General features: G+C 47.0%; 1 long non-coding RNA gene across 1 annotated transcript in view; it reads right to left on the bottom strand.

The window, feature by feature from the left end:
* Positions 1-1,171: 1,171 nt before the first annotated feature.
* The window catches only part of LOC131422678 (uncharacterized), a 214,383-nt gene continuing 188,705 nt past the window's right edge, over positions 1,172-26,849 (bottom strand). Inside the window, exons 2-3 of the long non-coding RNA XR_009224134.1 lie at positions 18,108-18,174; positions 1,172-3,329 (exon numbers count right to left, since the gene is read on the bottom strand). This is a non-coding gene — a long non-coding RNA (uncharacterized LOC131422678). The remainder of the gene's footprint in view (positions 3,330-18,107; positions 18,175-26,849) is intronic.

The raw sequence follows: 26,849 nt of genomic DNA on the forward strand, positions 1-26,849 counted from the left end.
AACCTATCGTCACCAATCATCGGGACAAACGGAAAGCACGTGCCTGGAGATGTGATGTGCTGATACCCACATCACTGATGCAACATTCTTGCCAAAAATTATTTACCTGAATCTCATTATGGGAACCAGACAAGCCAGATTGTGAAATACTCTATAGCAGTGGTTCTCGAGCTTTAGCTTTTGTCAGAATTCCCTGGAAAGCCTGTTTAGTCATAGATTGCTGGTCCCACTTCCAAAGTTTCTGATTCAGAAGGTCTAAGGTGGGACCCGAGAATGCACACTTCTACTGAATTCCTAGATATGATGGTTACTTTTATGTTAACTTGGCTAGGCTGTGGTACCCTGGTATTTGGTCAAACATTATACTAGGTGTTTGTGTGAAGATATTTTTTTTTAGATGAGATGAATATTTTAAATTGGTGGACTTTGAGTAAAGCCGATTACTCTCCACAATGTGGGTAGGCCTCATCCAATCACTTGAAGGCCTGAAAAGAAGACTGACCTCCCCAAGCAAGAAGAAATTCTGCTAGCGGACCTTTGGACAAGAGCCACAACATCAACTCTTCCCTGGGTCTCTGGTCTCCTGGCTCACTCTGCAGATTTTGAACTTGCTAGCCTCTATAATGGTGTGAGCCAATTCCTTAAAATAAATCTTTCTTTCTCTCTCTCTTTATATGCATCCTCTTGGTTCTGTTTCTCTGGAGAACTCTAATACACCTGCTGAGGCTGCTGGCTGAGGAATCACACTTTGAGAACCATTGTTCTCCAAAATAGCCAGCCTTGACTCTTCTAAAATGTCAGCGTTATAAAAGACCAACAACAAAAAAATGGGTGAACTCTTCTAGATCAAAGGAGACTGAAGAAACATGGCAACCAAATGCGATGTATGATCTTGGATTGGATCCTGTATTAAAAACCAAACATAGCCATAAAGGACATTTCTGGGGCAACTAGAAGACATTTCTGGGGCAACTAGAAGAATATAGGTTATATAACAGATAATATCATTGTATCAATGTCACATTTCTTAGGTTTGATAACAATATCCTGGTTATGTGGGAGAATGCCCTTGTTCTTAGAAGAGCAAATGCAAGTATTTAGGGGTGATGGATCATTCATGATGTCTGTAATTACTTTCAAATAGTTTATCCACAAAAAAATAACATGTATATATGATACACCTAAACACAAACACACAGACAGAAAGAGATTGAGACTAAGAGAAAATGTCAAACAAATAAATAATAAGTAACCATTGAAACCTGTTAAGTGTAATGTATCCACTAGGTGTTGGGTGTGAGTGCATAAAACAGCACTGTCCCTCCCTGATGATCTGACCTCCTCGTGTGTATTAGTCTCCTAGGACTTCCATAACAGACTATCACAAAGTGGGCAGCTTAAAACAACAGAAATTTATTCCTTCACCATTCTGGAGCCTAGAAGTCCACAATCAAGGTGTCAGCAGGGTTGGTTCCTTCTGGAGGCTCCGAGAGACAATCTGCCCCCTGCCTCTCTCCCAGCTTCTGGTGGCTGCCGGCAGTCCTTGGTGTTCCTTGGCTTGTAGACACATCACTCCCGTCTCTGCCTCTGCTGTCACATCGCCTTCTTCCCTGTGTGTCTCTGTGTGTCCATATTTTCCTCTTTTATAAAGACACCAGTCATTGGATTAGGGCCCACCTTAATTCAGCATGACCTCATCTCAGCCTAACTAATTACATCCGCAAAGACCCTATTTACAAATAAAGTCACACCCTGCGGTTCTGGATGGATATAAATTTGGGGGTGTGGTATTATTCAACTCAGTCCCTGTGAGAACTGAGTAATAAGTGTTCATGCTCCTGGACCAGAGCCCTGATGGAGAAGGTAGCCAGGAGCTTGGGGACACATGTCTCCCACAAAAGCCTTGGGCTCCTTCTTTCCTTGAAGTCAGTGTCCAGTGCAGGACCAGCCGTGGGACACATCAGCGGCACCAAAGCCATCCTCAGAGCTAGAACCCAGCCAGCCCAGCTTTGTAGGCTCAGTTTATCATGTGAGATGACTCCTCCCTCCCCTATACAGCAACCAGAGGCCATTTCCTAACAGCACATCAAGGAGAGTGATGCCTCTGCTCTCTCCCCATTGACCCATCCTTCCTTGGAAACATGAGCATCACCAAGCCCACCAGCCCCCACCCATTACCCATCTATACCTGCCCCTTCTGAGCAGCAGCCAGTCTTGCCAAAGAGCCTCAGCCATGAAAATGTATGAACATATGTCCTCAACTTCACGGTCAAAAGGGAATTCAATCAAGAATCTGGTACGCATTTGCAAATTAAAAATCCGTACCATAATGAGCAGAGCCATTCAAACTAATAATTACATAAACTCCTGTTACGGGTGGCATGGTAATTACAACAGGTACTTTTAGCAAATTTAAAAAACAACTTAGGTTTCCATTTCCTTCATGAAGAATGCAATAAGCAGGTGCGTCCCTGCACTGCCAGGTGGAGACGCCCCCTTGGAAACTGATAAGTAAAATGAGTGCAGAAATCCCAATTCCCACTGCCCCAGGACTGCAGGAAATTTGTCAGGAAGAAAGATGGTGAGAGCAACAATAAAAATCTCTGAAGCCACAAGGTCCAGCACGTGTTTGTAAGAAGGAGTGTCCGTCTGAGGGGTGTCTGGCCTCAGCGTGCACCACCCTTGTTGCCCACCGTGCTCTGGCCCTACTGACCTCCCTTCTGCTTCAAGAACACCCCTCACGAGTTCCTGCCCTCAGCCCTTTGCGCTTGCTGTTTCTCCCAGCTGGAATGCACACCCCCACATCTTCGTCAGCTCAGGTGTTGCCTCCGCAGAGAGGCTCTCCAAGCACCTGTGCCAGGTGCTGTCACCGCACACTCCTTAATTGTATCCGCTTACCATGCCTGGTAATTCATGATTTTTTAAAACTGCATTCACGGTCTGCCTCCCACATCAGGACGTAAGATCCATGAGAGCAGAGACCTTGGCTGAGCTCTCACGGCTCTGTCCCAAGGTCCACTCATACATTTGGCACTTGGTCGGCATTCAATAAATATTCAAGAGTGAATAAAAAATTTGAATGAAGGAGTAAATCAATGAATATATGCTCACATCCATTATTCTATTTGGGCCTCATACAATCCTAGGAGGGCGGTGCTATTATTATCTCCTTTTTACAGATGAGGAAACTGAGATTTAGAGACATTCAGGCATTTGCCAAGAGCACTGGCTATGATGTGGCAAAGCCTGGCCCTCCTAGTCGAGTTTTCTGTGCGTTTTTCATTGCATCGCACCACACCAGGAGGTGAGGGCTGAGTCATTTTCAAAGTCTAAGGAAGAGAAGGAGAGGAGTAGAGGATAAGTAAGTTGACTAATTAGAACACCGTCTCCCCCTCACCCTACGGGCAAACCAAACAGCTCCCTTCCTGTCCAACCCCAGTGGGACTCCAGTGTGAACAGTCTATTCTTCTGGACTCCACAGGGTTATGGCATCTCCATCCCTCTCTCACCCATGGCACAGAGTGGTTCAATGTCAGATGCACCATCATAGGGGCTCGGGAATATTGACTGAGAAACTAGAACAGGATTCCCAGACATGTTAGAGCCAGGATGTGAACTCTAGAGCCTCGTTTGGGTAGCCCCTTAAACCCATCAAGATCTGGGGATGTAATAGGTGGTGGTGGCTAGCAGAGGATTTTTCTGTGTTCTGATCCTGGATCTGCCCCTGACTCTGTGACCCCAGAGGTTCTCTCATCTCTCTGAGCCTCCGTTTCTCCTCTACACAGAGGGCATCATAACCATACGCATTTCAGAGGGTAGTGAGGATTAGAATAGGTCAGTCAAATAAAGCTCTCAACCTAAAGCCTGGCACATGCCACCATGGTCAGCTCCGGGCAAAGCGCTGACCTTGAGACTCACAGCCCATGATCCAAAAGCAGCAGAATCTCATTCCTCAAATCTCAACGGCTGTCCCACGTCCAGTTACCATCCTCATAACTCACCCCTCATCCCCAGTGATGATGACCCTAGACACAACATCCGGCCATGTTTGGGTCCTCATCTCTGCCAGCCAAGAGCGAAGCCAGGACCCCAGAAGGGGTCTTTTTATCCAAGTCCTTCACCTCATGGCATCTGGTCAGCCTGCAAGAGATTCTGGAACAACTCGGTCAATATCCCACCAGGAACATCTCAGCCAGGATGGATGCCCTGCCGGGGAACACACACAGCCCGTTCCACAGCACTTAAACCCGTGGTAGGCTCAAGTCTCCCTCCAAAAGAATCCCACGGAGAGAGGGAAGGAGGGCAGGACAGCATTGTCTCAAGGGCTTTCTGGAGGTGACAGCGTTGGGGGAAGAAGGGTACATTTCTTCCTCGCCTCCATCTGACTTGACATATATCAAAACTGAGGCTCGGCTCACATAGCTCCCGAGGGATCTAATCGAGATTTCAATCCGGATCTAACTGAATCCAAAGCCCTGCTTTCTCCAGTGAGAAATGCAGCTAAAGGACGTGAACGTGCTCCTGCCTGAGAACAGCTGCTCTGTCCTCAGAGTCTGTCCCCACCCCACCGCCGGGACTAGAGCTGGCTCTCCTGCAGCCACGTCAACAGGACCGGGCTGAACGATAAGAGCACAGACCAAGAAGCGGCTCATACAACTGTGTGCTATGTTTATGCATCACTGCCAGCCCTTCTGCCCAAAGTCCTGAGGCCCCCAAGTTTATTCAGAATCCCCAACAGCTGATGGCCACTCACTTATTCCTATCACGAGCAAGAAAAACTGAACTTACACAGTGCAAGGAGTGCAGCCCACGCGAGCTGCTTGGTTACACACTCCTATCGCACCTGGTTCTTTCCTTCAGAACCCCATCTCATAACTGTTCTCGCATTGCTAGGGTCATTTGATCAATAGCTCTTGTACATCAGGATAAGCACTAAGTCTTGTTCACTACTGTGTCCATATGTCTGGCAGGGACTGGACACAATACATGTTGGCAGATGCATGGATGAGTGGGTAGGTGGATGGACAGAGGGAGGGAAGGAAGGAAGGAAGGGTGGGTAGACGGATGGGTGGGTAGATGGATGGGTGGGTGGATGGATGGGTGGATGGGTTGGTGGGTGGGTGGGTGGATAAATGTGAAATCTGGTGATCTACTGGGCCCTGTTCAGGCTCAATCTGCAATTTGGCACAATGTTGCTGCCAAATTCGGCCTCACCAGATCAACCTCCTTGGAATTCTCCCCAGATTTCTGGGGATGCCTCATTAGGTCCATTTCACGGATAAACAAACCAAGATGCAGAGAAGTTAAAAGCCTTGACCAAGGCGACCCAGAGGGTTAGTGACAGAAGAGCCAGGAGACTTGGGGTCTCCCAGTGCTCTGTCTCAGCCTCTTCTTCCCTCTTATCCTGAATCTCAGTTAATCCTGTGGCCAGACTGAGAAATTCTGTGTGTCTGACTTTCTTTTAACATGGAACTATTTGCCACCCTCTCACCACGCAAGCAGGCGCCAGGTTCCGAGTTCTGGGGACGTGGACTAGGAGAGTTTATCGGCCGTGGTATCGACAGTTTACACCCACGATTCTCAAACTCTAAAGTGCGGAAGAATCCGCCAAGGAATCCATTGTGGATTCCTGAGCCACACCCACAGAAATTTTTGTTTAGTAAGTCTGCAGTGGGGTTGGGAAAACTACACTTTTAATAATTACCCTGGATGATGCTAATGCAGATGGCTCATCGGCTACACCTGGAAACAAGGGCTTATGCTGATGGAGCAGTTAATCCAGTATGTTGGAGACATGTGCCTGGACACTGAGGTCCAGGGACAGCCCCCCAGGGGCAGTAGAATCTCTGATGAGGGGATGAGAACAGAGGCTGGAGAACAGTGGTCAGGCACCCCCAAGTTGAACTTGTGGTCAAGCCAAGTCCTCCTTGCGGGGAGCCTGGCAGTCCCTCTGGAGCAATCAAGCCCCACCGATGCTGGAGGATCAGCACTAGATGGAACGTTGCTTATCCAAGAAGCAACAGTAAAGATGGTAGCCACAATGGATAAGGGATCAGCTCCCTGTGCTCTCCCCAGCCCTCCCTGGGTTCCTGGGTCCTCAGTTGGTCTAGGATTCTTAAACAAGCCAGTGGGCTGGAGGAGGGAACCTACTAATGACTAATTTCTGATTTTCCTCCACCCAGGAAGTTGAAGTTTCAGGGTCCGATTCAATTCAGAAAAATACCAAAATAATGGTGCTTCTTGTTCTCTAGCATTGAGTAGAAGATTCATACCAGTACCTTTCCTTATTTTTCTGGAGCAGACCCAGGCCTGAAAAGAGGATTCTCTGGAGCTTTCATACTAAAGCTCCTACTCACTCTTGTTTTGCGTGAAGTGAGACATACTGGAGACCAGAGAGAAGCAATGATCTCCTGGGGAGGGCTTTTAGTCTTTCTGAGCTATAGTTTCCACCTCTGTGAGAAAAAAAAAGGTGAAATAATTCCTGCCCCGTTCAATTAAAATGACTAAGTAGGATGCCCCGGGAGGTCCTGCTTCTGCCATTTTTAACTGAGCATATATTATGTGATAGGCATTTTACTGGCAACAATTCCGTGTAAAATAAGCATAATTTCTGCTCTCATGGGACCCTTGGTAAATATGAATTTCTTAAGCCAAGGCCCTTCGACTTGCTTAAGCTACACTATTGTACTGACTTTCCCCACACCACCAAGAAAGTCTTACTCAAATACTTTTTGTTTGTTAATGCTATTTTATTGAGGATGGCCATATGCCAGGCCACATGCTCAAGGCTTTGCATGCATCACGTCTTAATTCTCATAACAACCCACCGAGAGATAAGTGTGTTATTCCTCCTATTATAAAGATGAGGAAATAGACTCGGCAGGTCACTCAGTTGAGTGGCAGAATTGAGATTCAAACCCAGGCAGTCTGACTCCAAATCCAGACCTTTAGCTCCTTCAACATACTGCCCCATGTGTAAAGGCAGGGACAGGACCCCACCCCCACCCCGATCCAAAGCCAAAACGTTACACATTTTAGCCTCCTGCCAAAGTCCTGTGCGTGCCAGCCCACCCAACTGTGGCCTCAGCAAAGAGTTCATTTCTTTTTCCGTCCACCTGAATGAGTTCATTTTCTCTCTGATTCCTGGCCTAGAAACTGCTCTGCGGAAATGCCACTATGGGGCAGGCCCTTTAATTGCTTCCTGAAGGAGTCTTTGGTGCTCTTCTGAGAGCCCTGATTGGAATTTTCAAAGAATTATAATTTCCCAAAGCAAGCTGTCATTAAAACTCCACGAACCTCACAGCTCGCGTCTTAATCTCCCCCCTGGTCTGGACTCAGGCTGGCATCTTTCCATGGCTTCCCAGGGGTTGTTGGGAGGGTCCCTCCAATCCGTGTCTGGATTTCCCCCTCCCTGCCTCAGAGGGCTGTTATGAGGCTCAACTGGGAAGGTGTACGTCAAGTTCCTAGGGCATGCCTGGAAATCTAGGTCCTCCATATTCAGCTAAAAGGGGCCAAACCCTGAATTCCACTGCATTCCAGAAGGGGGAAGAGACTCGCCTAAGGTAACAACTGGAGATGGTTTCTCAATGGGTATTCTAGTATCTTCACAAGTCCAATATTTCATAATGCTTTCTCCTCTTCCCCATGACACCAGCAGACTTTACCCAGTGTGGAAAATGGGGTGGACGTGCAGGGCAGAAGAGGGAAAAACAACCGAATTGAAATTTACCTTGCACTCACTGTGTTCTGTCCCCTTTGATTCAATAATCCCCTGAGGAAAGGGCATCTGCCCCATTTTACAAACAAGGAAATTGAAGCTCAGAGAGGGTAAGTAACCTGACCACGGTCACACAGCAAATAGGCTCTCAAGTCAGGATTCCAACCCAAGTCTGCCTGACTGTGAAGCCCACCCTGTCTCAGCCCATTACACACCCAACCTGGAACTGAGCCTCAATACACCCGAGACCCCCATGTCCGAGTGCATGGGATGTGGCTGTGGCTCCATGAAGAAGTCTACTTAAACATTCCAATTATCTGTGTGAGGCTCTATCAGTCAGTGTGGGGGCTAATCTATCAGTCATCCACAGGGGTCAGCCTGGTGGCATAGTGGTTAAGCTCTCACACTCCACTTCAGCGGCCCAGGGTTCACAGGTTCGGATCCCAGGCACGGACCTACGCACTGCTTGTCAAGCCATGCTGTGGAGGTGTCCCATATAAAGCAGAGGAAGATGGGCATGGATGTTAGCCTAGGGCCAGTTTTCCTCAGCAAAAAAGAGGACGATTGGCATCGGATGTTAGCTCAGGGCTAATCTTCCTCACAAAAATTTTTAAAAAAATAAAATAAAATATATCCACAAATTCCTTGACATTCCTCCTTTCAAAAGGTGGAGCTAACCCCACCCTGCCCACCTTGAGTCTGGGCTGCACCCTCTTCTTGAGAACTGTAGCAAACCATTTTTTAATGACAATCGTCTTCTGATCTGTCGGCCTTGCTATGCCTCACATTTTCTATGAATATACTAGATTTTAACACACTGGGTTGGGTCACGTCCTTACTGCAGGCCTCAGTCCCCTGATCTGGAGGAGAGAAATGTACTAGGTCAATATTTCTTGACATCACTCTGAAGTCTTGTGATTCTTGCCATGCAGGTGTATTTCTTTAAAGGAACTTCCTTTTTAAAACGTAAAGAAATGCATTTTACGAAGAAGCTTGATGTAAGCGCAAAATCAATATCACTTGCCATAAATAATAGGTAATCGTAGAAATAAACACAACGGGCACAATAAATATGAGCCCGGTCCAGTTCTCCTTCCACGGCTCTGTGCCTCTTTGTAATAAAGGGAAGCTGGTGGGCTCTGGAGGGGTGTTAAAGCCACGCTTGCATCAATCTGAGCCTTTCTCCCTGACAGGACCAGAGAGATGGATGGAAAACGGAACGGGAGCACGCTCCTCACTGTGACTTCCTGTGTTCCATGCTGCCCCACGTCCACATAAAACCACTCCGTGGCCATCAGTGCTCCCAGGCCTTATTACTGCAAACACTGAGCTCATTCATCCTCTACCCCAAGCCTCCACACGGCACTTCAGGGCAGGGAGGCCCAGAAGGAGAATGATCAAGGCCAAACTCCCTATGCTTGTCATAAAAACACAATAAAGTCTGCACCTAAAACAATAGCTTGGCCTCCTAAGTGGTCAGGCAATCTCTGTTTGCTGTGTGCTTGTACCTAACTCGTCACTTCCTCCCTGAGCTTCAGCTGGCCCATCAGTAAAATGCAGGGACCTGAGCCCGACAGCCTTATTATCCTAGAGATCCCTGGAAACAGGCTGAGGATCAGGCAGAATTTCAGAGCTGCCCTTGTTCAGTTGCTCATGTGCACACATGCGCCAGTGCGTGCGCACACACACAGTCTCCCCCACAGCCCCCCATTTGCCTCGGGGACACCGAACAGGAATTGCATTTAGTAATCAATTGACTCCCCTTGACTTGGTTTGGTGCCTTTTCTAAATAACAAGAGCCTGGCAACATCAGAACCTTGCAACAATCTTTATTAATGAAGCTCCCGGCACCGTGCGGAGAAGACACAGGCAGCATATGCAAACGTGCTAAGGAAATTATTTCCATCAGCTCCAGCTATTTGAAAGCAATTGAAAAGTTTCCATTTGAAGAAAAAGTAATTTTCCTGATGTGAGTTTCGAGAGCTGTTTGTCTGCCCCCACCAAAGGCTGCCACAGCTTCCCTGCTCCGCGCCTGCTACATTTTATTAAACCACAGCTAAGTGGCGTCATGCTGTTAAAATATTGTGTCGCTTTTTAAAGTGATATCATTACCTAATAATTTTGAGAGCTTTACTTTTTTTTGCTTTGCCAGGAAGGGAAATGGACCAAATGGCTTAGTAGCGTCTCAGCATCATGGAGATGGGGCGTGGGGGGCATTGGGGATTGGAGCCCAAAGTGTGGACAGCTAGCTACAGAGGTCACATGGGAAAGCATACATGAATTCTTCCCCATCTCATGTTTACAGAGAATTGAGAAAGACACGAAATGTAGGTAACTATGGCCAAGCAACCCAGACCTCAGAGGTGGATCTTCCACAAGGCTAATGAAGCTTAAACCTCAGGACCCCACACCTGAATGGGCCCCAGTACCTAATTTTAAGTGTACTTGTTTTCTATTGCTGCCTAACAAATTACCACAAACTCAACACCCATTTATTATCTCACAGTTCTATGGCGCAGAAGTCTACTGTGCTGGGGCACGGGTCTCTGCTTGGGGCCTCACAAGACTGAAATCAAAGTGTTGACCTGGCTGAGTTTTCATCTGGAGTCGCTCGAAAAAGATCTGCTCCCAAGCTCATTCTTATTGTTGGCAGAATGCAGCTCCTTGAGGTTGTAGGACTGAGGTTCCGTGTCCTTGCCGGCTGTCAGCCAGGGGTAGCTCTCAGTCCTCCAGTCCATGGCCCCCTCCATCTTCAAGCCCATGATAATACATCAGATGCTTCTCACTGAATCTTTGACTTCCTCTTTTTCAACCAACTGGAGAAAACTCTCTGCTTTTAATGGACTCTACCATAAACCCAGCCACACGCTCATCCTCTCTTAAGGTCAACTGTGCCATAATAACAATCTAACCATGGCAGTAAAATCCATCATATTCACAGCCCCAAGAAATATGTAGGGCATGTGCATAAGAATGGTGGGAAATCTTGGTGGGCCATTTTAGAATTCTGCCTACTACCAAGAGAAGCACCAAATTGTATAAGTTTCAGTCCCCACAAAACTTGGGTCTACCTCTGCCTGACACCTTTGGTCCTGGAAGCTCTCATTTGGATCATCTGAATGACCTCAAACTTATCTTAGGTCTTTAATCTCTTTTTCAGACTCAACTGCTCAAAAATTCACCATGCCCTCCCTCCCAACAGCCTACATAGAAAGTTAGAATCGAGCTGGGCACGCAAGGTGGTGGTGGTCACCTGTTGATGTTTCTGGGAACCACTCTCCTTCTCTGCTCACAGCCCCCTGATTTCCCTTCCTGTCAAACTGTCCTCCCAGTTGAAGCCTGTGTAGTTCCAATAAAGCCCCATCTCCATCTCCAAGGATGAGCACTCATGCTTATTTGGTCAATTCAAGAGCCCTCTCCTCTTGATCTCAGATCTTGGTATCTAGATGGTTAAATGACCCAAGCTCACCCAAGGTAGATTGGTGGAAGCTACTAGAAAGAAGTTTTTTTCTTTTTTCCACTGAAGATATGAGCAATAAGGATGACACACCTGGAGTTGAAAGGGTAACCAGGTGGAGACTAATAATGAAGATAGTCCAGAAGAGCAGCCCTGAGAGCAGAGAGAAATGGGTCCTAATTACATCATTTGAGCCTTTTGATCCTACTGAGCCTGAAGTTAGACTAACCTTGGACAAATTAATTTATTTCTCTTTTATCCATCCATCCATCCATCCATCCATCCATTCATTCATTCTTCTTTCTTTTAAGGTATTTGGTGTTGAATTTCTGTCCCTTCAATCAAAAGACAAATCTTGATGCTCTCATAGCCTGTCTTGATCCTATTCTTTCACTCTACTCTCTCACAAGTGCACCCCCTTTCCTGCCCATTCTCCAGCCAGACTGAAATGCATGCCATTCCTGGGCTTTTGTCTTCACTCATGATCCTCCCATTGCCTGGCATCCATCTTTCTCCTCTGCTCATCCATGTGATGCTCAGCTCTAATGATTCTCTGTTCTTGATGTCTTACCACCCTTCTCTACCCTCAATAAGAGTTAATTTTGTCCTTTTCTTGATTCTCAGAAGACTTCGTGTGTACCTACCTGTCTTCTAGTCCTACTCCCCTTTGCCTGCTCTTGGCTAGTCCCACCCTGTGTGTGGCACACAGTAAGTAACTAGCTATGCGTGTGTGCTTGGGGGGTGGGCAGGGTGGCATCCACCATCCTTTCCATTTTAAGATATAAGAAACAAAGCTTCAGGGAAGTTGTCAGACCAATCTGAAATCAAAATCTACAATCTTAACCACTATAAAGTCTTTCACTTAATCATCATATTACTATTAATACTGTTATTAATATTAATAGTAAGAATAACTAAGCATTATCACATACTGAGCATTTGCCTTGCAATGTGGTAAGAGTAATTTAAATAGATTAAATAAACCCCCTTGAATCTTCAAAACAATCTTCTGAGACAAATGCTAATGTGATGCTGTTTTACAGATGATGCAACTGAGTCCCAGAGAGGTTAAATGGTTGACCAAGGTCACATAACTAGAATTTGAACCCGATTCTCCTTTCGGAAGCATTGCTTTTAGCCACTACATTTGCGATGCTTGAAAAGAGAGAGAAAGAAAGATTAATTGAACTTAAACATGGGTGTAAACTTGAACATGCTGGAGAGACCTGTGCATTCAACCCCAGAGACCCCTTAGAATAATGGCAAGAGGGACTCGGAGGATGAGTGAAAGTTCACAGCAGGAAGCAGTGCCCCTCTGCCACCCCCTTCCCAAGAAGACCACCAACCCTGGGGCCAAAGCAATGCCTGGGTCAAAATCTCCATTTTCAATCACCCAAGCCAGTCAGTCTGGACTGCGTGTTTAAACAGGATTTTCTTTCTTTCTCTCTGTTTTTTTTTTTTTTTTAATTGGAAGGAAGCTTTAAACACTTTGCAAGTGGCCTCAGGGACCAGCTCACAGCATGCTCTGCATCTCGTCCTTTTGAGGGAAGCATCCCTGCAGCCGCATTGCAAGCTCTGTTTTCAATTACAAAAGCTTGTTTGAACATGGGCTGTCACAGAGGCTGTTCAAACAGGCTTTTGTAATTGAAAAGGAGGAAAAACAAAAGATTTCTAACCTTCCAAAGCCGGGGTGGGAAGGAGCTGGTCAGACAATTGTGGAACCAAAATGGCGGTCCGTAGCATGGGGATTGGGGCCAGCCAAGGAGGCAGGTGGGCTGTTTTGATTGGGCTGAACCACACTGGAATAAGAACACAGGACCCCATTCAATGTCACTCCCCATTCCACCTCCCCTCCAGCCTTAGGCAACCACTAGTCTACTTTCTGTCTCTGGATTTATCTATTCTGGACATTTCATATAAATGAATTCATACAGTAGGTGACCTTTTGTGTCTGGCTTTTTCTACTTGGCACAATGTTTTCAAGGTTCACCTATCTTATTTCCTGTATCAGTGCTTCATTCCTTTTTATGGCTGAATAATATTCCACTGCATGGATATACCACTATTTTGTTTACCCACTCATCAGTTGATGGACACTTGGGCTGTTTCTACATTTTGGCTATTGTGAATAATGCTGCTGTGAACATTTGTGTGCAGGTGGTAGGGACTATGAGGGAACACTCAACTCAATGGAAGTTTGCCTTCCAAAGTGAAGGCTCTGAGGACTGGTGCTTAGGAGAGGCATGTTTTGATGTGGGAAGAGAGATAGCAGGATGGTGTGGATGACCAGCTCCAGTGGGAGTCTGTGCTGACGGGCATCAAATGGCAGGAAAGCCCCAAACTTCTGCCTGGAAAGCCAAGCATATGCAGAGAAAGAGAGAAGGTGCCTGGCACCAACTTAGGGCACCATGCTGTGGTTTTGCCTAGAGAAAGCTCTCATCTTTACTGAGCATCCAATCTCTGCAAAGGAGAATCTTCAGCCAGACATGGCTCCCCAAATCCTGTGACGCACAGAATCACCACAGTCCTGGGGAAGGGAGACAGTATCTCAAGTCACCAGCTGGGGGTAAAGACCATGAAGAGAGACTCACACGGTCAGGATGTTCCTGGGATGGTGACAAAGCCAGGGAGGTCTCTGAGGGTCCCTAAGGGGAATGAAGGAGGGCATGGTGGTTAAAAACTGGCTCTGGAGGAAGAGTAGCTGGGTCTGAATTCACAGTCGGCCAGTTCAGGTGCGACGTCAGGGTAGATGCTCCAGTCCCATGTGCCCCCAGCCCCACCCCGTGCCTTTGCTTGAGCTGTGACTGATACAGAAGGAACTTGCTACTCAACAGCAGCCCATGGCTCCCTTCTCCCTCAGTGGGGTCCCTCCCAGCCTTGTTCTGAGCGCCCCAAAGTCCCCTGTGAGCCACCCTTGAGGCTCTCGGGCTGGCTTAGTGACTCCTAGAAGGGGAGATTCAGGGATGAAGACCCTCTCCCCACCATAGCCTTCTTCTTCTCCCTTTGTGTTAATTTAGAGTTTATTACTTTTCTTATTTAAATAGTAAATTTCCCTTCTGTGGAAGTCTCACCTAAACTGCCCTAGGACCACGACATCGGCAGCCATTTCCCCCTCTGGTTACGGATTTTTCTGATCGCTGGCATGCATCATTGGGTGGAGAGAAAATTATCAGCTGCTCCAGCAAGTGGCTAGAGAGGTTAATGGGGAAACCGTCCCAGGCCTCCCAGGGAGTCCTCTGGGAAGAGGCACAGGTAGAAAGCTGGCTGAGGCTGTCTCTGTCCCCGCTCCCCAGCCAGAGCTGGGAAGAATGAAGAGCCAGTCTCTTCCCCCCAGCTCGGGAGCACATCCAGGAAAGGAGGCAACATGCCCGTGTTTGCCAAGCCCAGTGGTTGCAATCCTTCAAAGGCTTGAATATTTTACACTTCCCTCTGTGGCTGGGCTCACATGCAGAATGGAGCGCGATCGCCCCTGAATTCCAAATTTACTTTAAGTAATTACACTCATTTATTTCCATCTGAATACACTCTGGGGTTGGAGGAGTTTATGGAAATCTGGGTAAGGAGAATGAATAGATAAATAAATTATATGGGGGTGGGGCGGTTATTGATGGAGGGGGGCAGGGCAATGGCCTAAGCCAGTGGTAGCTTTCTGCCAGAGGGCTCTGGGGATTCTGCACAGTGGCCACCTCTCACCTGGGTCCCCTATGCAGCAAGGAGAGGGAGTGGGCTCTCAGAAGCCCTTGTAGGGCCTGGCAGTTGGGGACTGTTCTACCCTGAGTCAGGCAGAAACTTCCGGTGTGTTCCTCTTGCTCCAGCAAGACCAGAAAGTGGGCAAGGTCTGTCCTTAGCTGGGTCCCTCCTACCTGTGGCTTCTCCTCCTTCCTCTCCTTTTCCCCTCTTTCTATCCTTCCTTTTCTCATCTTTTTCATCCCTTCATCATCCTTCAATAAATAGTTGTTATTATCAATAGTCTCATCAATATTAATGAGCAGTTGCATCTCAAAGACAATTTTACCTTGATGCCCTCGTTGGTCCTTCTAAGTCCGATAAGATTCTTTTCCCACCTGAATGCTCCCCAACCCCTTCTCCCTTCCCCCACAAGGACATGTTGCTTCTGCCTTTCATCAGGTTCCACCTCACACTATAAGTGATTTATATAAAAATTGCAAGCCCTTGGAGGGCATCGGATCTGAACTTTTGAGTCGGTAAAGAAAGATATTCTCCTAGAGAAGGTGGATGAGACAGGGAGAGATCCTTGCCACATCAGAAGCCACCAGAAAGTCAACTATGAACTGGAACAGGACCAAAGCTCCTGCTTCTCGGTCTTCCCCAAACCCCACTGCTTATTAGGAGTTTTCTTTCTCTGAGATGCTTGGCATGATACCTATATCCTAACAGGTGCTCAGTTATATTTATGGCATTGCAAGGAATTTGGAGAGGTTAACTTCAATCCCCAGTGTCACATGTGAGATGGAGTGTGGATCAGAATTGATGATTTCTGTTATCCATGGGGTCTCCTGCTCAACATCACACAAGGGAAAGAAGTGCAGATTCCTCAGGTACCTGTCTTGCATTGTACATATTCACACGCCACCATCACAAATATGAACATACAACCCCAGTGGGCAGGAAATATTTATGCTTTTCCATTAAGTTCATGGGTTTCATGCATCTCTTTTTTTTTTTTTTTTTTTTTTTTTTTTTTTTTTTTTTTGTCCTCTCAACCTGTTCTGAAACTTGTAATGCTTAGCAGGAGCAGTTTTCCACCAATGCTCTCCTGAAGGGTACTTTATGCCTGATCCCACACCAATTTAATTATCCAGCGAAGGCCTTGCATCTCACAGACTACGATCTTACCTGAGCATCTGCCTTGTCTCCAGACTGGCCTCCTTCTCAGACAAGAGCTTTCAGTTGCCCCTGGAAAGGAAACCTCCCAGTGCCCAGCACAGAGCTGCCTGTCCAGCTGGTGATGAGGACCAGCCAGGTCAAGACCAGCATGGCAAACACTCAAAAAGCTGTGATCGGTTCCTCAAAAAGTTAAAGAATTACCATATGACCCAGCAATACCTGAAAGAATTGAGAACATGTACTCAAACAAATACTTGCACACAAATGTTCATAGCAGCACTCTTCATAACAGCCAAGGGGTAGAAACGGCTCAAATATCCATCAACAGATGAATGGACAAACAAAATATGGAATATTCATACAATGGAATATTATGTTTCCATTAAAAAGAATGAAGTGCTGACACGTGCTACAACATGGATGAAACTTGAAAACATGATGTTAAGTGAAAGAAGCCAGACATAAAAGGACAAATATTATATGATTCCATTTAGAAGAAATATCCAGAATAGGTAAATATGTAAAGCCATAATGTAGATTAGTGGTTGCCAGGGGCTGGGGGAGGGAGGTTGGGGAGTGACTCTTTAGTGGGTACAGAGTTTCTCTTTGGGGTGATGAAAATGTTTTAGAACCAGATAAAGGTGGTGGTTACACAACACTGTGAATTAAATACCACTCAATAGTTCACGTTAAAATGGTTAATTTTATATTATGTGTATTTCATTTCAATTTAAAAAAAAAACGTGATATTTGCTTTGGGCTTTCAACAGGGTAACCACATAATTTATTGTCCAATCTAGCATATTTTAGAGGGGGTTTAATAATTAAACCAGGGTAACAGGCATTAGCCAAATTTCACCAAGGAATCAGCAATTTCTACATTATTTCTACACATCCAGATGCCCAGTATAGACATCTCAACTAATTTTCTAGGTACCTACATGATGTCAGGTGAGAGGCCATAGGTTAAAACTGCCCAGCTCTCCGGCATTCGGAAATTAGGTGAATATGTGATTCCTGCCCAACGGTCCCATTCCCAGGCTCTCCCATGCCTCAGGTCTTTGCATCCACTGTTTGCTCTGCCTGGAATGCCCTCCGTCCTCGGGCACCCATAGAAGAACCATTCCTGGGGGCCTGAACTAGAGACACCTGCCTGAGACACCGCCCTGACTTCCCAGGCAGAGCCAGGTGTTGCTTCTTACCTGTTCTCATTTATTGCCCTTATCACTGTAATTGCACATCTGCCCCACCCCCCCTTGACTGACATCAATTTGAGGACAGGAAGGACATCTTATTCAAATACGCAATCACAATGGCTACATTGACACTCTTGAGTAAATCTTGGTAAGCTGAATGCACTAATCTTAATTGAGATGGGGAATGCATATGCTCCTTCATTCACTTAACTGGCTTTAACTGATCGCTTACTATCTGCCAGGTACTGGTGATACTCAATGTGAAACTAGGTAAGCATGGTCTCTGATCTCAAGCTGCCCGGGGCCCAATGTTGGAGAAAAGAGGTAAAATTGCAATTGTGGTAAGAGATACAGAGAACTGCAGGCTGCTGCTGACCTCTGAGTGCTTGGGATACGGGATTTGACCTGGTCAAGTGGGGCCTCCTTAAAGGGTAGTGATAGAGCTGAGCTCCAAAGCCTGAGAAAGAGAATCTTCGAGGTGGGGAGAGTGTAAAGGCAGGAGGAACAGGGTATGCAAGAAAGAGGCGCATAGCCAAGCAACTGAAGGGAAGTTGGTGCAGCTGGGGGAGAGGGTGGGAGAGAGAGGGAGGGGGTGAGGAAGGGAGGGGAGAGAGAATGAGGTGAGGCCAGAGAGCACCAAGGGCTAGACCGTGCAATGGGAAGCCATTCTAAATAGGGAAGTGGCATAATCCAGTTTGCATTTTGTAAAGACCCTTCTGGCTAAGCTTTGAGAATAGGTTAGAAAATACATTTGAGGGACAAGGTGGGGACGCAAGAGGGAGGCTGTCAAGTCTCCAGGTGAGAGATGATGGCGGCATGGACTGGGGGCATGGTCATTTCCGTACTGACACTATTTCCCAGCTCCCAGGAGAAAGGAGGCAGGACTCACCCGTATGTGTCCAGTGCCATTCAGAGGTTACCTGGGGCCTCCTCACACCCAGTTTCTTCCCTCCTCTCTGAAATGCCAGGACAGCACTGTCAGGGATCCAGAAAGCCACCCCTCACCCTCCCCATCACCCCATGTGGCTCCCACAGGTGGAGCCAGAACCATCTGGGGATTCCCACCTTCTTTGACTGGGATCATAATTAGGTCCTGACCAGCTAGAAGATCTTGAGAAAACTACTCGGCATCTCGAACCCTCCGTTTCTTTACAAAATGAAGATGAGTCATAAGAGCTCCAAATCTCTCAGGCTGTTGGGAGGATTCAGTGTAAGAGGTACATACAGTGCTTAGCAGAGAGCCACTTAATGCCCTTACTAAGTGTTATCTATTAGATTATTACCAATACTACTATGTTCTAAAACAGGGGACCCCTTTGGAAAACTTTTCCTCTAGAGTGTGGACTTCTTGAAGGGCAGACACTTGGTCTATTTCCCCGTGTTTGAAAGAGAGCCTGGCATCGTGTGGGTGCCCAGTGAACAGCTGTCTAATGTGGAAAAACAGGAATGAAAACTGACCCACGAATTCCAAGCTATAAAGCAGGTTAAAGTGAGGCTACACTGGCAGATCAGGCTGAAGGGAGAAAAGAGATGAATCAGGAGCCCTTCTGACTTGATTCATTCCCTCCATACCCCCACCCAGGGCATCCTAGGTGCATGTCTGCACCCAAGACAGGTAAGAACACCCACAGGCGCCTCCTACCAGCACAGCCGAATGCCGCGGCCAGGCAGGAGTTAACCCGGGGGATGTTAAACCTGCTTTCCTCATCAGTGGAGGGTTTTCTCTTTTGACTAAGAGAATGTCATTTCCCACTCTCACCCAGCTCACTCCAGGAGGTGCGCCTTTGAGAAGCTAGGCTGATAAAGCGGCAGCGACGCGGCAGCGACACGTGGCTTAGCACGGGGCGCTGGTGCCCACCCGGCAGCTTTCTCACCTGACAGCCACTTGTGGCACTTATGAGAAGGGAAAACGAGAATTATCTCTCTGTCCTGGGAGATCGCCCTCTTGCTTCCTCAGAATTAGTTCCAAGGCCAGGATGCAGGGGGGCTCAGCACTTCTGAATTATGAAGGGAAAATGCTGGGGGCAGGGGCACCCCAGGTCCCTACAACAGCTTAAGGCTGATGGTAAAGGCCCTGATTTAGACAGAAGTGATGGTCACATAGAGGCTTCATCCCTGAGACTTTTCTCTGAGCTTATTCTTACGAGTGAAGAGCTGGGGAAGGAGGAAGGGAAAGAAAGGAGAGAGAAAATGAGCCAGGAAGATAGAAACTAAGAGAATAGCATCCACCCCCGCCCCCAACAAGGGAAAGGAGAATTAGGGATGATCAGGGCTGTTATGGATAAAGTCACCTAACCCGCTATGGTGATGGAAAAAAAGTAGCCCTTTCTTCTGTGCTGGTTGCCCAAGTATCAGAGAGCCCATTCAGACACTGCATGGATTATGAGACAGTCTCCTGCTTCAAGCTGTCCAATGCCTTCCATTTGTTCATAAGATAGAGCTCAAAACCCTTAATATGGTCTGCAGGGACCTGCATAATCTAATCCCACATCTACCAAGGGACAGGCATTATCAGCTTCTTTGAAGGCTGATGAGATGACTAAGACAGATCCTGCCAGGGATGCTATGTGCAGTTCACAGGGTAGAGCACTGAATAACTCAAAGAAGCATCATTCCCAATGTGGTCGTCACGGATTTGAATATGATGACAAACTTTTTGGCCCATGACACTAATATGTCATATTAGTTGTCTTCCAAAAACTTCTCTGACCACCTACTAAAAGTAGGTCTTCCCTGTTATTCTCTATGATAGTACCCTTTTATTTCCTTTATAGCACTGCATGAGATCCAAAATTATATTACTCATTTGTTTACGTTTTTATTGTCAGTTTTCCCCTCTAGATGTGAGTTCCATGCAAGCAGGGACCTTGTTGATCTTCTTCACTTTCTCTTCTCAGCCCCTAAGGAATAAGTATGCACACAATTGTTTGCTGACTGGATGAATGGACATCATGAAAGTACAAGTATTGAGTGGTATTTTAGTCTCTGGAGTGCTTCAGCCAGCTCAAGCATCCCCAAACATGGAAAGGATTTGATAGCCAGCTGAGTCACCTTGACTCTATCCAAACTGTGTGGAAGCAAATGGATGGACATGGAAAGCACAAGCCAAATCAGTGACAGTCTTGCTCTCTCAGGATCTGTGAACTCATAGAGGATGCAAACAAAATGCTCCATCTCCATTCTAGACACTTAGAAGAAAGAGAGTGGGCAGTGAAAAGTCGTGCTGTAGGCAGCCTCTAAGACAGCCCCCAGTGATTCCCACCTCCTGGTGTTCATGCCCTTGAGTAATCCCCTCCCTTTAAGTAGGCACTCAACCTAATGTCTCACCTCTAATGAACAGAACACAGCAAAAATGATGGCATGTCACTTCCAATATTAGATTATAAAAAGACTGTGGCTTCCTACTTGGGAACCCTCTGGTTTTTAATCTTGCTCTCTCTCTTTCTCTCTCTCTCTATCATCATCATCAGCTGCTGTGTTGTGAGGACACACAAGCAGTCTGTAGAGAGGTCCACATTTTGAGGACCTGAGACTGACCAGCAGCCCATGAGTGAGCTTAGAAGCAGATCTTCTGAGATCTGCCAACAGCTGCATGACTGAACCTGGAAGAGAACCCTCCTGCCTTAGTCCAGTCTTCAGGTGAGATTGTGGCCCTGGCTGGTAGCTTGACTGCAACCTCACGAGAAACCTCTAGCCAGGGGCCTGCAGCTAAACCACTCCCTGATGCCTGACCCACAAGAAGTGCAGGATAATAAACATCTGTTGTTTTAAGCCACTGAGCTTTGGGATAATTTGTTACCCAGCAGTAGATAGGTAATACACATGGGAAGACATCTTTTAGGCCCTGCTAACCCAGAACGAAGATAGTTTCCCACATGATTCTTGGATTATTTCAGGGCCATGACTTCCTTTCTTCCTGGCCACTGTCAACAAAGGAGGAGACAACAGCTTGGAAGTCCCCAAGGGACCTCATTAAAATTGGGAGTCAGTGCCTCCACCTCTGAGTCAAAGAGACCTGGGTTTGAACTCTGACCCTGCCAACAGCAAGGTCAGTTGCAAGGAACAACTGAGTAAGTTTCTTACCACCTCCTGACCTTGGTTTCCCCGTGAGTAGAGCGGGGCAAGTGACAGGATCTAGCTTGTCCACCTCTTAGCATTGGTGTAAAGATAGATGGAGTTAAAACCCTCAAAGTGCTTAGCAGGGTGCCCAGCACATGGTAGGTGCTAACACAATATTAGGTGTTATTTTTATCTTAACAGGCCATTAACAAAGGTCAGGTGCAAGACTCTTGGTATTTTGACAGAGTTGCCAGAACATTTGGAACATTGTTTCTCTTGATCCAGGACCTGATCATATACCTGTGTAAATTCAACTACCTCATACATGGGATGAAGAGGGCAGTAAATAAATAACTGTGGGATACACAAGAAGTTGAGCATGTGCATGTGTGTGGCTTTCTACTTATTAAGCCAGGTCACTCTCCTGTTATCCCTATAATACCTCCGTGAGGCTCACTTCAAACAAAGAAAGAGAAGTCAACACATAGCTACTAAATGCAGCTCAGAAACATTGAGGGACTTGTCTAAGGTCACACTCTTGGCAGTGCTAGAGTCTGAACTTAGACTTGGGTCTTATGACACCAAGGAGAGTGCTCTTCCCGAGTGGTTTAATTCCTTTATGAAGATGGCCACCAAGCCAGCCACCCGCCTTCCCCTCTGTCCGCGAGTTCTGAGGCCCAAACTGGACAAGCTCCTGGCACTTTGCCCGTGGACCCATCCCTTTGTTATACTTCTCCCACATTAGAGCCTCACTTTCATTGCCAAGCCAGTTCTCCTAATCTCATGTCAACTCTGCTGCCTCTAATTATTTCACTGTAATTATTTTTCCTTAACAAAGGAGATAAAACTAATCATAACATCATTTTGTAAGCCTCCAAGAGTCATGCTTAAATTACTGCACTGATTTGAAAGCCCCAGCAAGCAAATAGGAAATAATTATACTTTTATCTGGGTTGTGGCTGATGTTTTGCCAGATACCTACTAAGTTCTTATACAAAAACAAGAGGTCATGAGCAGAAAAACGACTTTGTCACGAAAATCATTCAACTTGTGACGAATCTTCCTCCTGGACACTCGCAACATGGAGGGGACTAGAGTGAGGTGGGAGGAGCTGGAGAACCAGTGATGTCTCCAACATGTCCCCAAACCACACTGTTCTCAGAGTAGATGCCCGATCCCTGTTTAGTGCAAAGCTGCCATCTGGTCAACTCCTTCCCAGGAGGGGCTGGATCTGTGTGCTTCAATGGGGCGCAAAGTGAAAGCAATGGCTGACATTTATTATGCACTTACTATAGGGTAAGCGCTGTTCTGGAAACTGATGTGCCTTGCCTCATTTAACCACTATAATGGCCTAAGAGGTAACTGTCAGCGTTCCCATTACATAGATGAGGAAACTGAGGCTAAATAACTTAGCCAAAACCATGAAGCTAGCAAATGGCAGAGATGGGTCTGAAGCTCAGTTCCGTTTCACCCTAAAATGCTTGTTCTTTCCTCCAATCTCTACTCTAGGCAGCACTTAAGTGGGGACGTGAGGATGGAGGAGTAGATGGACACTTATTTTAGAGGTTCTCCTTGCCTTCAAGCCACTCTCCATGAGAACGTCTCAGGACCTCCCTCAGAAGATCCAAATGGGATTAAGTACATCGTGCAGTGACTGATGTATTGAAGGTTCTCGATGCACGCCAGTTGCTTTGCTTTCTAACCTTCTTGGGGAAGAAAATAAGCACATAATGTCATTGAGCTGGAGAGTGAGAGATTAGGATGCTGCCCTAGGGAAGCCATGCTTATCGCAACAGCAGAGGTCTCTGAAGATATGGCTGTGTCACAAGATAAGGGGAACAAGAACTTTAGTGCTTCAAATCTTCCACAAGTATCCGGTGAAAATCCTCATCAGTGATAACTCTGGAGGCAAAACAGAGGATGAAAGTACGTCTGGGGTGGACACAGCTAGTAGAGTCCAAGTGCGAGGACCTAGAGTACAGGGCGGCTCCATCCAGCCCAAATGGTAAGACCCCTTTCTGCCACTACCTCAACTTTAACAAAGCCAATCAAATGACAGCATCTTGGGTTTTGTTCCCCTAGAAGCAGATGCTGAGTCAAAGGTCCAAGCATAAGATGCTTATTTGGGAGGGGATTGCAGGCAAGGGAGGTGGGAAAAGGGACATAACTTGCGTTATTTGTCAGGGTACCACTGTGGGTAACTGAAGCTTGATCCCACTGGGGAGCACTGGGAGCCAAGGTCAGAGTTAGCTTACCCAAAGGGCTTGGGGTTGGGGATATTTGTGCACCAACTTCCATCTGTCACGGAACAGGGAGCCCTTCCAGGAGGAGTTAATTTGCCAGCACTTCCAGCCTGCACTGCATGCAGAGAAACTCAAATGGCTCCAAAAAAAGAAATTCTCAGGCAGAGATGTAGATGCTGCCAGCTGGAAGTTGGGTTGCTGTGCACCCTAATGGCAAGGACAGGAGGAGGGTTCTGATGGAGGGACAAACCCAGAGGCTGGAAGCCCTCTCCTCCTCTGACCAGGAAGCTACCCTGGACAGCTCCTTTCCCACCTCTGCTAGCCCAGCCCTGACCCAATGATGTCACCTTCCTCCAGTCCATTAACCAGCCTCCAGACCTTCTGAATCTTTTTACCTATCCATCTATCTTTCTACGCTACCAGGTTCCCCTGCTCCTGGTGCTCAGAAAAGACTCTCATAGTCGCCATTGTCAGGACGTCCCTCTGCTTGAAGGCAGAGGGATGGACAAATTGACCCTCAGTTAAGCATTCTGAGCTGAAGAGTCAAGAAGACTTTGGCACCTCCTAGATCATGCATTGAGTTGGGGTGCTGTGTAGCCAGGTAGTGGAATCACACAGAGCACCTCTCTATGTGATGCTAAGTGAAACTTCTCCCTGGAGAGTGGCCTGAGGAGGAGGAACGCCCAGGCTATATAGAGGTCTCCATCAATTCTACTTCCTTTTAATTCTGGGCACCTTTGGTGACCATTCTGAGCTGCTGGACTGAACCCCCTGTGGTCAGGATGCCTTTCAGAGGGTTAGTGAGAATGCAAACAGGTCACAGATGATTGCAATGCTCTGACACCTTACCAAGGCTGGATTTGCTCCCTACCTTTTCCCATCCTTGGTGAATGAGCCACCCAGAGCAGCCACCGTCCAGCAACTGAACTACCAAACAGACCTTAGATGGTAGAAATGCCTGGAGTGGGGGGTGGTTGCAGAGTTGGGCTCCCTGGTAATTTCGCTTATGCAATACACAAGAGAAGAGGATTCTCCAGGCGGTGGGGGGCTGGGTTGCATTGGGCATCCCCTTCCACAAATAGAGCAGCTCTCCTTTCATCTGTGTAGCACTGGGCATCTCTACAAGATTTTTTTTAAATAAAGGGGCCCACCAGTTTTCATTCATAAATGCATCAAATGATGCATTCTACCACGGTTCTGGGTCCTGGGAGGAAGTATCATATAGTAATTAAGAATAAGGCTCCTTGAATTCATATCTGAACCCTACCACTAACTGGGCATGGCCTCAGGCAGTTTCTCCAAGCACTTCACGGGTGTAATGAGTCCCACCTCATGGGTTGTGAGGAGTGAAGGAGGCTTCACGGGCTGGACATGTGTGCAGTGCTCCATAAATGTTAGAGCATGAAATCACGAAGTATAAGCAGTGTGAGTCCCTCCTCTCCATAAGCTCCAGCCCACTGAAGGAGACGATGTGGATCACATAGCCACACAACTTATTACGTAATCACAAACATGCAATGTGCTCTGAAGGATGACAGCATGGCTCTCTGAGAACTGTTTCAGACAGACAGACAGACAAGCGTCTGCCTAGTTCAATCTCTCCTCCTGACACTTATGGAAACCGAGGCATTTGGGAGATCCTGGCTCGAGGTCATGCCAGAGTGCCAGCAGGATGGGAACTCCTATGTCTCAATTCCAAGTCCAATCCTCTTTCAACTGCATGATGTTTTCTCACATAAATCACTGGGTCCAGGTCAATAATCTGCAAAGTTTCCAAGTTCTGAGGGATTGCAGAAATTATCTACTAAATGAGTGCATCCCCTACCCGCCTCTCCTCCCTAATGCCCCTGGGAATACTCCCAAATGGTGGAGTACTCACCCCTCCCAAATGACTCAACTCTCAAAATCAGGAAATCATCCTTTGGATAGTGTATAGTTCAATGATGCACCTTCCTGAATGCACTCAGCAGGGCTTACCACGTACATTTTATCATCCAGAGATCGGCCCGAGGTCAGGCCTTGTGGAGGACGCTGTAGCAAGCCACCCAGGCCCCTTTCAAGAATCGAGGATTGACTCATCCGTTGATGGTACTTACGTTGTTTCCAAGTCTTGGCTGCTGCAAATAATGCTGCAATGAACATAGGGGTGCAGATATCTTTTCAGATTAGTGTTTTCATGTTTTTTGTATAAATACCCAGAAGTGGGATAGCTGGATCATATGGCATTTCTATTTTTAATTTTCTGAGAAATCTCCGTATTGTTTTCCATAGTGGCTGCACAAGTTTGCATTCCCACCAGCAGTGTACGAGGGTTGGTTCGCTCATATGTGGAAGATAAACAAACAGAAAACAGATTGGTGGTTACCAGAGGGGGAGGGGCTGAGGGAAGGGCAAAAGGGGTAAAGAGGCACATGTGTACGGTGACAGATGGAAACCAGACTTTTGGTGGTGAACATGATGCAGTTTACACAGAGCTTGAAATATAACAATGTATGCCTAAATTTATATAATGTTATAAACCAATGTGACTTTAATAATAAAAAAAAAAAGAGGATCAAGGATCCATTCCCACAGCTTCCGGAAGTGTGGGCAACAGACGGCCCTCAGCCCTCAGCCCTCTCTGGGGATTGCCTCAGCTGAAGGCAGCTGCCTCGATGAAGCTCACGCCCTCTTCCCGGGGCAGCTCAGGTGTAAAGATCCGGACCTCTCGCCCCCGTGTGGAGCAGTTCTGAGTGGTCATTCAATCTTCCCGACTCCCCCTTGGGTCAGCTTAGGTTTCTATTCAGATGGCATTGCAGCTTCTCTTCTCCTCTGCATTATCCCTGCTTTGTTCTCTTCCCTTCCACAGGTGTGCGCCTAGAGACTCCCTCATAAGCCCCCTGCGTACGCTAACCAACCCAGAGCCTCCTTCCTCAGAAACCCAGCCTGCCACACACACCCACCCCAGAGTGAGACACAAACCAGCACCCAGGCGTCCAGACTCCAGTGCAGGGCTGTCCTCATGAAAAATAACCTTCGTCCTTGTATTAGTTTCCTAGGGCTGCCCTAAGAGAGTACCACAGACTGAGCGGCTTAAACAACAGAAATGTATTGTCTCACAGTTCTGGAGGTTGGAAGTCGGAGAGTAAGGTGTCAGCAAGATTGGTTCCTCCGAGCACTGGGAGGGAGATTCTGTTCCATTCCTCTCTCCCAGCTTCTGGAGGGTTGCTGACCTTCTAGAAGCATCAGCCCCATCTCTGCCTTCATCTTCACATGGTGTTCTCTGTGTGAGTGTGTCTGTGTCCAAATTTCCCCTTTGTATAAGGACACCAGTCATATTGGATTAGGGG

Source organism: Diceros bicornis, chromosome 26 (genome assembly GCF_020826845.1).
Source record: "Diceros bicornis minor isolate mBicDic1 chromosome 26, mDicBic1.mat.cur, whole genome shotgun sequence".
NCBI lineage: Eukaryota > Metazoa > Chordata > Mammalia > Perissodactyla > Rhinocerotidae > Diceros > Diceros bicornis.